The sequence below is a fragment of the Lepidochelys kempii genome, chromosome 7, assembly GCF_965140265.1.
Source record: "Lepidochelys kempii isolate rLepKem1 chromosome 7, rLepKem1.hap2, whole genome shotgun sequence".
Lineage (NCBI taxonomy): Eukaryota > Metazoa > Chordata > Testudines > Cheloniidae > Lepidochelys > Lepidochelys kempii.
In genome coordinates this window covers 46,668,797-46,681,401 of record NC_133262.1, presented here as the reverse complement: position 1 = coordinate 46,681,401, position 12,605 = coordinate 46,668,797, and the positions used below count along the sequence as shown (strand labels likewise).

At 52.1% G+C, this 12,605-nt stretch overlaps 1 protein-coding gene across 4 annotated transcripts in view; it reads right to left on the bottom strand.

Annotated features, from left to right (window-relative positions):
• ACY1 (aminoacylase 1) overlaps positions 1-12,605 on the bottom strand; it is a 455,667-nt gene that overhangs the window by 24,440 nt on the left and 418,622 nt on the right. Inside the window, exon 1 of one of the 4 annotated variants that reach the window (XM_073352544.1) lies at positions 4,315-4,395. The exons of 2 other annotated variants lie outside the window; for them this stretch is intronic. The gene's annotated coding sequence lies outside the window, so the exon portion shown is untranslated. Of the gene's footprint in view, positions 1-3,513; positions 3,640-4,314; positions 4,396-12,605 lie in introns of those variants that run through there. One more of the 4 variants, XM_073352545.1, reaches the window with a different exon arrangement.

Below are 12,605 nucleotides of genomic sequence, written 5' to 3'. Positions count from 1 at the left end.
TGTCTGGCTGCGCGTAACCAGCAGCTAGGCGATTTGCCTCAACCTCTCACCCCGCCATAAACGTCTCCCCCTTACTCTCACAGATATTGTGGAGCACACAGCAAGCAGTAATAACAGTGGGAATATTGGTTTCGCTGAGGTCTAAGCGAGTCAGTAAACTGCGCCAGCGCGCCTTTAAACATCCAAATGCACATTCTACCACCATTCTGCACTTGCTCAGCCTGTAGTTGAACAGCTCCTGACTACTGTCCAGGCTGCCTGTGTACGGCTTCATGAGCCATGGCATTAAGGGGTAGGCTGGGTCCCCAAGGATACATATAGGCATTTCAACATCCCCAACAGTTATTTTCTGGTCTGGGAATAAAGTCCCTTCCTGCAGCTTTTGAAACAGAATGCAAAGTTCCTGAAGATGCGAGTGTCATGTACCTTTCCCGGCCATCCCACGTTGATGTTGGTGAAACGTCCCTTGTGATCCACCAGAGCTTGCAGCACTATCGAAAAGTACCCCTTGCGGTTTATGTACTCGGCGGCTTGGTGCTCCGGTGCCAAGATAGGGATATGTGTTCCGTCTATAGCCCCACCACAGTTAGGGAATCCCATTGCAGCAAAGCCATCCACTATGACCTGCACATTTCCCAGGGTCACTACCCTTGATATCAGCAGATCTTTGATTGCGTGGGCTACTTGCATCACAGCAGCCCCCACAGTAGATTTGCCCACTCCAAATTGATACCCAACTGACCGGTAGCTGTCTGGCGTTGCAAGCTTCCACAGGGCTATTGCCACTCGCTTCTCAACTGTGAGGGCTGCTCTCATCTTGGTATTCATACGCCTCAGGGCAGGGGAAAGCAAGTCACAAAGTTCCATGAAAGTGCCCTTATGCATGTGAAAGTTTCGCAGCCACTGGGAATCATCCCAGACCTGCAACACTATGCGGTCCCACCAGTCTGTGCTTGTTTCCCGAGCCCAGAATCGGCGTTCCACAGCATGAACCTGCCCCATTAGCACCATGATGCATGCATTGGCAGGGCCCATGCTTTCAGAGAAATCTGTGTCCATGTCCTGATCACTCACGTGACCGCGCTGACGTCACCTCCTCGCCCGGTATCGCTTTGCCAGGTTCTGGTGCTGCATATACTGCTGGATAATGCGTGTGGTGTTTAATGTGCTCCTAATTGCCAAAGTGAGCTGAGCGGCCTCCATGCTTGCCTTGGTATGGCGTCCGCACAGAAAAAAGGCGCGGAACGATTGTCTGCCGTTGCTCTGACAGAGGGAGGGGCGACTGACGACACGACTTACAGGGTTGGCTTCAGGGAGCTAAAATCAACAAAGTGGGTGTCTTTACATCAAGGAGTATTTCAGGCAGGACTTCACGGAGGGTTCCAATAAGAAATGGTGCACCTAAGTTATCGTTCTTATTGGAACAAGGAGGTTAGCCTGGCCTCTGATTGATACATGGCTAGATTTACCTCGCTGCACCTTCTCTGTGAGTGACTGCAGTGTGACCTAGAGGAATGAGTCCCCTAGACAGAGGAGGAGGCAAATGACTACAAAACAAATCTGGTCTATTTCTTGTTTTGACCCACTCCATCTATCTTTTACATCTTTGGCTGGCAGCAGACGGTGCAGAAGGACTGCATGCCATCCACATCTCATGGCTGCTCGGCAGAAGATGGTACAGTACGACTGCTAGCCATCCTCATCTCTTGCCTGCCTGGCAGAACATGGTACAATACGACTGCTAGCCATCCTCATCTCTTGCCTGCCTGGCAGAACATGGTACAATACGACTACTAGCAATCCTCATCTCTTGCCTGCCTGGCAGAACATGGTACAATACGACTACTAGCAATCCTCATCTCTTGCCTGCCTGGCAGAAGATGGTACAGTACGACTGCTAGCAGTCCGTATCGCCTGCCCGCTCACCATAAGACGGTTCAATAGGACTGACTGCAGGACTAAAGAGAATGACCTGGTCAAGTCACTCTGAATTTAGTCCCTGCGCCCATGTCTGCCCAGGCGCTCCTGGCCGACGTGGCCAGGAGCACCTCAGACACGACGAGGACGACTACCAATCGTATTGCACCGTCTGCTGCCAGAAGGCAATGGGTTGCTGCTACTGTGCAGCAAAGCCGTACCACGTCTGCCAGCACCCAGGAGACATAGGGTGACGGTTACCTGAGCGGGCTCCATGCTTGCCGTGGTATGCCATCTGCACAGGTAACTCAGGAAAAAAGGCGCGAAATGATTGTCTGCCCTTGCTTTCACGGAGGGAGGGAGGGAACGGGGGCCTGACGATACGTACCCAGAACCACCCTCGACAATGTTTTAGCCCCATCAGAGTGCTCCATTGTGACTGCTCTGGACAGCACTCTCAGATGCCCGATTGTTTGCCGTTGCTCTGACGCCGGGAGGGGCGACTGAGGACACGGCTTACAGGGTTGGCTTCAGGGAGCTAAAATCAACAAAGGGGGTGGCTTTACATCTAGGAGTATTTCAGGCAGGACTTCACGGCGGGTTCCAATAAGAAATGGTGCACCTAAGTTATCGTTCTTATTGGAACAAGAAGGTTAGTCTGGCCTCTGATTGATACATGGCTAGATTTACCTCGCTGCACCTTCTCTGTGAGTGACTGCAGTGTAACCTAGAAGAATGAGTCCCCTAGACAGGGGAGGGGGGGAAGCAAATGAGTACAAAACAAATCTGGTCTATTTCTTGTTTTGATCCACTCCATCTATCTTTTACATCTTTGGCTGGCAGCAGACGGTGCAGAAGGACTGCATGCCATCCACATCTCATGGCTGCTCGGCAGAAGATGGTACAGTACGACTGCTAGCAGTCCGTATCGCCTGCCCGCTCACCATAAGACGGTTCAATAGGACTGACTGCAGGACTAAAGAGAATGACCTGGTCAAGTCACTCCAAATTTAGTCCCTGCGCCCATGTCTGCCCAGGCGCTCCTGGCCGACATGTCCAGGAGCACCTCGGACATGACGAGGACGGCTACCAGTAGTACTGTACCGTCTGCTGCCACAAGGCAAGGGGTTGCTGCTACTGTGTAGCAATGCCGTACCGCGTCTGCCAGCACCCAGGAGACATAGGGTGACGGTTACCTGAGTGGGCTCCATGCTTGCCGTGGTATGGCGTCTGCACAGGTAACTCAGGAAAAAAGGCGCGAAACGATGGTCTGCCCTTGCTTTCACAGAAGGAGGGAGGGAACGGGGGCCTGACGATATGTACCCAGAACCACCCACGACAATGTTTTAGCCCCATCAGGCATTGGGATCTCAACCCAGAATTCCAATGGGCAGCGGAGACTGCGGGAACTGTGGGATAGCTACCCACAGTGCAACGCTCCGGAAGTCGACTCTAGCCTCGGTACTGTGGAAGCACTCCGCCGAGTTAATGCACTTAGAGCATTTTCTGTGGGGACACACACACTCAAATATATAAAACCGATTTCTAAAAAACTGACTTCTATAAATTCAACCTTATTCCGTAGTGTAGACATACCCTTAGGCTCTCTCTGCCTCAGGATCCCTTTCTGCAGACAAGGATAAGGGTAGGAGTAGGCCACTGGGGTTAGCGGAGGTGAAAGGAAGGTAAACCAGGGGGTCTGGGTTACGTTGGTGCTGTGGGGACCACGTTGGGGTGTCGGGGTGAGTGGGAATGAGGGAGGGGGGTGGAAGCAGGTATGCGTATGAGGCAGGGGTTGGGGGAAGTGGGGGGTATGGATGTTACGGGTCCATGGGGGTAAGGATTAGGGTGGGGGCAGTATAGACTGGCTAGGAGTAAGAGGGGTGGGTGGGATACGTGGGGGTAGGAGGGTGTCTAGAGTGGGGGGTTAGGGATCAGTGGGGTGCAGGGGTAGCCCAGCATGGGGAGTATGAGGCTGTGGGGGGGGTGAAGGTCGGGGTAAGAAGGGGTGCAGGGAGGGTGGGGAGTTAGGGTAATTGCAGGTCTCCGGGGTGCATGGGGGTAGGAGGTAGACGCATGCATGGCCTGGGGGGAAGTGCAGGTCTCTAGGGGTGGGGAGGGGGTCCCGGGAGAAGTCGGGGTACGTGGGGGAGGCAGGAGCACGCTCGGAGCAGGGGGAAGTGCAGGTCTCAGGGGTCGGGCAGGAGTCTGGGGGCAGCCCGGCTCGAGGAGCACGGGGCGCTCGGAGCGGGGCCGTGCCCGGCTGGGGGAGCAGTGCCAGGCCCCCCACGCGGCCCCGGCTCCAGCCCGGCTGCCCAGCCCCAAGTAAACATGCGGGGAGCGGGGGAGGCTGCCCCGGCCGCTGCCCCGTCCCGGCCGCCCGGGCCCGGGCCCTACCTCCGCGCTGCCCCCAGCTCCGGCCGCCGCCGCCTGCTCCTCCCCGGCTCTGCGCTCCGCGGCACTGGGGCTGGGCGCAGCCTGAGTCCGCCCGCCCCCCCGCCCGGCCAATCCCGCAGCAGCCCCTGCCCCGCGCTAGAACAGCCCGCAGGCAGCCGCCTCTCGCCGGGGGCAGCAGGGAGAGGGGCAGGCACTGCCCTCCCCCCACCCCCACCGGGGACCGGCAAAACTTGGGGCCGGACCCCTGCGCGCCCAAGCGTGGGGCACCTGCAGGATCGGGCCCTTGCACCCCACAGGCTGCCATGACGCCCCTGCAAGCTCGGACCCTTGCACCCCAAACCCTGCCCCCCAGGATGCTCAGGACTTAGGGTGCAGCCTTTTCCTTACACTCCAAAGTCCAAGGGGATGGCTCAGCTCAAGGACCCAGTTCCATCAGCGCTGCAAGACGGAGCCAGGCTTGCTTTGCTCTCACCCAGTATAAAGCCCGGGTACTGCCACTGGAACCAGTCTAAGGAGACTCACGCCCTGGCTTTAACCCATTATTAAGGACTGCTCCTGAGGTATTAGCATTCATTATTTCTAGTGCCACAGGGGGCGCTTACAATCCCCAGGCACAGGCCAGCAGCCCCTTGTGCCAGCACTGTACAACCAGAACAAAAAGATGGTCCTTGCCCCACCATTTACAGTCTAACCCCATCTCTTCTCCACGCGCTCTGTTCTACATGATGGACAGCACCAAAAAAGCATGTGTGCTTGCATTGAAAGCTAGAGATGGGCCTATAAACTGGCGCATTTTCCCTGAACCCCCACCGAGCTTCTGTGGGTCCAATAAAAAAAGCCCTGGTTCCAGACTGCTGCTGGTTTTGCAAGCCCAAACCCAGCCACCTCTTTCCCCCCACCTTTGCCATTTCCCTCCCCCCCAAGAGCTTTTTTTGCTGTCACCCCAGAAACTTTTCTGCTCACACATCTGGGCAAAAATAAATCCAACCTGACAAGTCCCACTCCAGCCTTGCTCAGCTTTAAGGCAGGCTTTAGTTTTTGGAAACAAAGCACAGTTTATTAAAACTTTTTTTCTATAATGAAAAGCAAGATGGAAAAATAAATGACATCTGAATTGCTCTTACACCTGACTGATGTACACTAGGCCCTGCACATACACGCATGATAACAACAATCAGCACATGAAGCGTTAAACAGATGATGCAAACCAAACCAGGCCCCAATCCTGCAATCAGATCTCTCCCCATAGACCCCTGCACTTCTTGTGGGCCTCCATTGATTTCAACAGGGCTCCATGCAGCTGCAAGATTCCCTCCATGCACATCCAACTGTAGGATTGGGGCCTAAAATCTTACAAAGTTACAGTCCCAATTTTAGCATGGCAGGGCTAGCCTAAAAATACTCTTGCAAAATGTCCTTACTTCTGTGAATAACGTCGTCAATTACTGCCAAATGAAAGGATTTTTCAAATCCAATTTTTCTTTCATCATGTAAGAACCTTTAGGTTTTCCCCACAGAACTCTGCCAACTCAACTATTTGCTAGTTTCACTGTAGTTTCACTTTCAGATTCCCCTGGCCTCCTACATTGTTGCAATCTCTGGGGGAAAGATTAGCAACAGTGCTAACCCAAAACATTGAAAAATCAGGAGTCCAGCAAAAACAGCCATGTGATTGATTGAAAAAAATAAGATTTATTTTTAAAACAACACATTTGTATGTTTTTTTTATTTGCTGGTGTTTTGAGCTTTCATGGGGCACTCAGGTCACATTTGCAAGCTTTTGCCCATAATCGTGAAGGCTAGAACCCCCCTTTCTTTTTAAAATGAAAGCAGAGTTGCTCAGGTAATCACCTGACGCCAGGACCTGGGACTTTAAATAAAATTACAAGAGGTATCAATGCTTTTTTTCACCTAAATCTAATTTTGATTGAAAAATAAAAATTCATGAATGCATGTCCATTAACATGAGGCTTTCTCAGACCTTTTAAAAATAATTATTATGCAACATCGGGCCTAATCCAGATGGAATATCGGGCCAGGTCCTGCAAACACTCCAATGGGTCTACTCATGGGAGTAAAGTTATTCGCACACTTAAGTGTTTGCAGGATTGGGGCCTAGGTCCCTTTAAAGAACCAAAACCAAACCTCACACTCAACACAATCCTCATTGCAACAAGGAGCTACATCATATACTTAATGCATAAGCTTCTTACCCGAGAAACATTCCGAGACTTGATTCCATGAGACATTTAAAATCTCATTCATCAGTTTTTTACAGATCTCACTACTTTCCCCTGCTCATGAACTCCATTGACACAGCAAAGGAGGTTGGGCATATTAAGAACAGCTGAACACTGGGACACCAGACTTAGAAAACCAAATTGCACATTTGCAAAACTGTCCCACATGGCCCCGCTTTCCATGCCTACCTCCCTGTCTACACTAGGAAATGACCCATGGCTGACAACATGGTACCTACTGGTGGCAGAGCTGTACCCTCAGGAATGGGTGATGAAACAGTTTAGCTCTATCTACCTTAGCAGCTGAATAGTTTTCATCCCCCGTTGAGGATGCAGCAGGGTGGGGAATCCATGGTTAACACTTTCCTACCATAGCTAGAGCCAAAGACCACAGTACTTGGTGTAACAGTTTATGCAAATTATGTAATGAGCGAATGTGCATCTAACCCTATATGTCTGCTAATGGTCAAGACAACCTGCACCAAAGCAATGTCAGGAGTAGGAGGATGTGGAGTTGCACAAAACTTGACAGCTGTGCTGAGGTAGGTGGGAACAGTGTTGCCACTGTTTGTGATTTTAGTGCAAGTCTTGTGATATCTGGTGTCTTTCTTAAGGCCCCAGCTCCTGGAGTCATGTGATAAGGATTTTCATAGATTCCAAGGCCCGTCATCTGATCACACTGCCTGTCTGACACAGGTTATAAAACTTCCCCCAAATCATTCTGCATTGAACGAGACCCTATATTTTGGAAAAGCCTCCAGTCTTGATCTGAAAATGGTCAGACCTGTGGGTTGGGGTGAGGTTGTTTGCTGCACAGATGGGGACAGTAGCATTGCTGAAACCCAGAAGGGATGACACATGGGAGTGTATTGTCATCATCTGGACTTAGGTCTTCATCCTTTATGGCTTCGAGCTGAAGGGGGCTGGTTTGGTTGAAACACCACAATTTAGGGGGAGGCAATTGACCCCTTTCTATTCTGCAGCCATTATTGCTACCGGCCCTGTGTGCCTGGAATAGCTGTTGGTTGAATTGCAGAAGTCAAGTCTCTCTTGGGTTTTATCCCAATTCTTGTAACTAGCTAGTAATGCTGGACCCCAGACTTTGCTCCTGTATAGTAGAATGGGGTGAATAAGACCAACAGCTAGTTTGAGCAGATTTAATGATGCCCTGGGGTTTATCCATTTTGTAGCACTCCTGTATGCCGGATGTATGGACTAGTGGCGATTTTACTCCAAGAACAGGCTCATCTCATCCTTCTTCCCCCTCAATCCTTTTATCCACTGATTGCATCTTGTCATTAACCAAACGTGGGAGCTTGTCAGAACAGGGATTGGTTTGTTATTACAGGACTGGACGGTACCTACCCCAATCCATAAGTGCTGCTGTACAAATCATCAGTAATCATCTCAGAAGATGCTGCTAACACAGATATCCACCGGGCATTTGCTGAGCTCAGGAGAGCATCTTTCCTGTTGTGCCCTGGGGTAAAACCCATCTGGCTTGGAAGACTGTTAAAATAACTTGAGAAGGGCTTCCTGGCTGCCGTCAGCGCTGTGCTGTGCTGCAACATATAGTACTGGTGCCCCAGAGCCAAGCTGGGGAAGGTTTCCCTTGAGTCCCTCTATTGTTGGGGGTGGGAGCGCATGAGGTCCGTCATGTTGAATGGTCCAGTTATTAGTGGTGGGACACAGGGAACACGCAGGAGGCAGGTCCCCACTAGATGGTGCTGAGTGGGAGCCCTGGGACTGCTGCAATCTCACTAACTTCCCACGGCTGGGGGAAACGAGGGACCCCAAGAGGTTCTACTTTCCTTCTCCCTGTGGCCGGGCATTACCTGGTCTTAGTGTCAGCAAGAGCCACATTCCCTTCCAGAGGGAAGATTGGTCATATGCTTGACCCACCCTGCGTCCCACAAAATCCAGCCACTGCCCAGCACTCAGCCCAGGCCCTGTAAGGCATGAGGCCCCCTGGTGAATGACCCAGCTGGGTCACTCCTACCAGGGCATGATGATCAACAGAAAGTTTAACCAGCTGCAGGGGAGTGGGGCAAGTGAACCCTGAACTTTCCACAGCCCAGGGCCCGCATGGCTGCCCTAGTCACCTAAGGGCTTATTGCTCAACTAGCTCTTTGAAGATTATCTTGAGCAGAGATGGGACCAGAAACTCCCTCTCCGCACCACCTCAAACACAGGAGTAGGAGAGAGCTGGGTCCTGCCATTCCAGCTCTGGTCCCTCTCTTCTGATTATTTTCCTCTTCCAGGGTCACTTCCTGCCCTCCTGCAAACCCAGGGCAGAGAACTGGAATGGGGTAGGGAAGGGGGATCTTTGCTGGTTCTGAATTGCCCATGATGAACCTGTAGCACCTTAGACAGAGGATACCGTTCCCCTGACCCTCCCATGGCCCCTTCCAGCTGAGGAATTCAAAGGGACAAGCCTCCCAGCTGCTCTCTGGGGCATGTCAGTATCATCAGCCAGATTGTACAGCCAGGGAAACTGAGGCGCAGAGATGCAGAAGCACCAATACCTTCCAAATACAGGTGCATAAATGACAATGGCCTGCTTTCCAGCAGGGACCCTAGCCCTCAGCACTAGTGACTGCATTGGAGCGGGAGCAGCCCCTCGGAAAAAACAGGCCATTCCTACGTCCTTGCCTTTATCTACCTTTAAGTGCCTCATTTGAGGCACAAGAGTCTAAATGTGGGAGCCACCGTGGCTTGGCCAGGGTAACGTAGCCCATCAGTGAGAGGTTTCAGAGTAGCAGCCGTGTCAGTCTGTATCCGCAAACTGAAATCTTCGGTGAGCTTAAACTCAAAAAGGAAGCTTACAAGAAGTGGAAATTTGGACAGATGACTGGGGAGGACTATAAAAATATTGCTAGAGCATGCAGGGGTGTAATCAGGAAGGCCAAGGCACAACTGGAGTTGCAGCTAGCAAGGGATGTGAAGGGTAACAAGAAGGGTTTCTACAGGTACGTTAGCAACAGGAAGGTGGTCAGGGTAAGTGTGGGACCCTTACTGAATGGGGGAGGCAACCTAGTGACAGATGATGTGGAAAAAGCTGAAGTACTCAATGCTTTTTTGCCTCAGTCTTCACAGACAAGGGCAGCTCCCAGACTGCTGCACTGCACAACACAGCATGGGGAGTAGGTGAGCAGCCCTCAGTGGTGAAAGAACAGGTTAAGGACTATTTAGAAAAGCTGGACGTGCACAAGTCCATGGATCCAAATCTATTGCATCCAGGGAGTTGGCTGATGTGATTGCAGAGCCATTGGCCATTATCTTTGAATATTCGTGGTGATCGGGGGCAGTCCCAGATGACTGGAAAAAGACAAATATAGATTCATAGATACTAAGGTCAGAAGGGACCATATTTAAAAAAAGAGAACCTGGGGAACTACAGCCTTACTTCAGTCCCCGGCAAAATCATGGAGCAGGTCCTCAAGGAATCCATTTTGAAGAACTTGGAGGAGAGGAAGGTGATCAGGAACAGTCAACATGGATTCACTAAGGGCAAGTCACGCCTGACCAACCTGATTGCCTTCTATGATGAGATAACTGGCTCTGAGGATATGGGGAAAGCAGTGGGGTTATTTAGTCTGCAGAAGAGAAGTGTGAGCGGGGGGATTTGATAGCAGCCTTCAACTACCTGAAGGGGGTTTCAAAGAGGATGGAGCTCAGTGGTGCCAGATGACAGAACAAGAAGCAATGGTCTCAAGTTGCAATGGGGGAGGTCTAGGTTGGCTATTAGGAAACACTATTTCACTAGGAGGGTGGTGAAGCACTGGAATGGGTTACCTAGGGAGGTGATGGAATCTCCATCCTTAGAGGTTTTTAAGGCCCGGCTTGGCAAAGCCCTGGCTGGGATGATTTAGTTGGGGTTGGTCCTGCTTTGAGCAGGGGATTGGACTAGATGACCTCCTGAGGTCTCTTCCAACCCTAATATTCTATGATTCACCCCCCACCTGTGGGTTTAGGAGCTCACTCCTGCTTCTGGCTGCCCTCTGGCCAGGATTCCAACCCATAGGGCCTTTCCCTCTAGCCCTTTGGCCTTCAAACTCCTCTCGGAAGAGGACACCAGGCCTCTGTACCCTGGGTGTCTCCCTAACCCCAAATAGGGCTCCTACCTGGCCCACCTTGCTCCTTCTCTGCTCCAGAGGTTTTCCCTTCTCTCCTGAGCTAGCTAGCTCACTCATCCCCTTTATGAGAATCCACCCAGTTTATAAAATTCCTTTCCTTCCCACCCAGCCATGCCCTTTCCCGGTGCATCTCTTGAGCTCACTTCAGCTCTCCAGCTGTTCATTCAACACCCAACACCCCCTTCCCCTGATCAGCTCCAGGCCAGTTAGCCCAGGCAGAGTGTCCCCATACCCCTGCAATACTTATCTTTAGCACTGCTTTTCTGTGTTCCCCGTGGCAGCAGCCCAGGGAGGCTAGGCCAAACCGAAAGCCCCACGCAGGGGACACCTTAGGTTCAGTGGAGCCCCATCTGAGCAGTCCATGCACAGGACTGGCAGCCAGGAGATCCTGAGTTCTGATCCTTAATCCGACGTTCACTCCCCCTCTCCCACCTTGAACAAGCCATGTCACAGCCTGCCTCAGTTTCCCCGTCAATCAGGGTTAATGCTCTTCCCTGCCCCCAGCAGCATGGTGAGGCCAGTGGTTACTGGGTGTACAGAGCTTTGGGGGTGGGAAGCATTATGGGTGGCTCACTATGAGTTGTAAGTGTTTAAACAACTCCTCGCCCCCTCAGAGGGGTCCTAGTGACCCCAACCCCTGCCCTGAAGGCAGCATGGATCATCAGTACGGTCTCACTGTAGCTACCAGTCCAACAGGAACACTTGGGGAATGCAGAACACCCATAGCTGCAATGTGCCACTGCCAAGATCCACCCCAGACTGATTTACACCTTGCTGCCTGGAAATCCACCATCATGGCCCACGTCCTGCTGAGTTTAACTGTGCTCTGACTGCTGGGCCGCCCCGCTGCTGCACAGCCTGGCTGAGCAGTTGCCAGATGCTAAGCTGTGCGTGCAATGTGGGGGAGTATCTATACAGTGCATTTTGGGGATATCTGGCATGAAGGCCACCACTTTCATTGCTGCGCAGTGACCCCACCTTGCCTGACAGTGGCAAAGAGAGTCCCATTCAGTATCAACCTAAGAAAAGTGGCTTTGCGCTGATACATTTGGGAGAGGATCAAGGCTCCTAGTAGACAAGCATGGACTTCCCTTCAGAACTACTGCTCCCACTTTGCTGGGGACCGTGGGGCAGGGAGCTTACCCCACAGTGCTTCCTCTCACGGCTAGTTAGAGCTACCCTGAAGGGTCCCAGGGCAGGATTCATCTCGGAAGACATGGTATAAGACTTAGCCAGATTCACCTCCTAAAATGCAGCCAGGTCTGGGGTGGAACATAGCACACACAGGGGATGAATCGGTCTGATCAGCTCCTCACTGGAGGCTGGGTTCACCGGGTAACAACTTGTCCTTTCCATTCAACAGGGAGGGGGAGCAGTAAAGTCAGCTCCCGGAGGATGGGAAATGATTTCTTAGCCAGCTCTTTGGAATATCTGCAGAGAGGCTAATTACTGGAGTGGCAGAGTTGCAATGTTAGCAGAACCAGACAGAATGTAGTGGGCAGGACAGGGCACCAGGAGGAGGCTTGGCAAGGAGACTGGAATCATTCTAGTTCAGAAACACCAAGTGGCAATTAGCCCCTCGCCACCAAAGTCTGAGCTGCGGTGACGGACGGACACCACCTGGGGGGGGGGCTGGCTGGCCCAGGGCTTGCTGTGGTAGAAGTCCCAGCGCTGGACAGGCTGCGTTTGTTCAGGGAAGTTCTGCAACACGTTCTGGAGTGGTAACACTCAACTGAGGCCACGAGCCCCCGAGAACAGAGAAAAGGGGGACCTGCAGTATGCACTAGGGAGGTATTCCGTGGTTAGAACCAGCAGAGAGATACTTCGGGCCATGGAGTTTGTGAGTGCAGACAGCAAGTGCACTGCTGCCATTGGTTCCCCCACTGCTAGTAGGGACTCCCCTGAAGGATCAGGG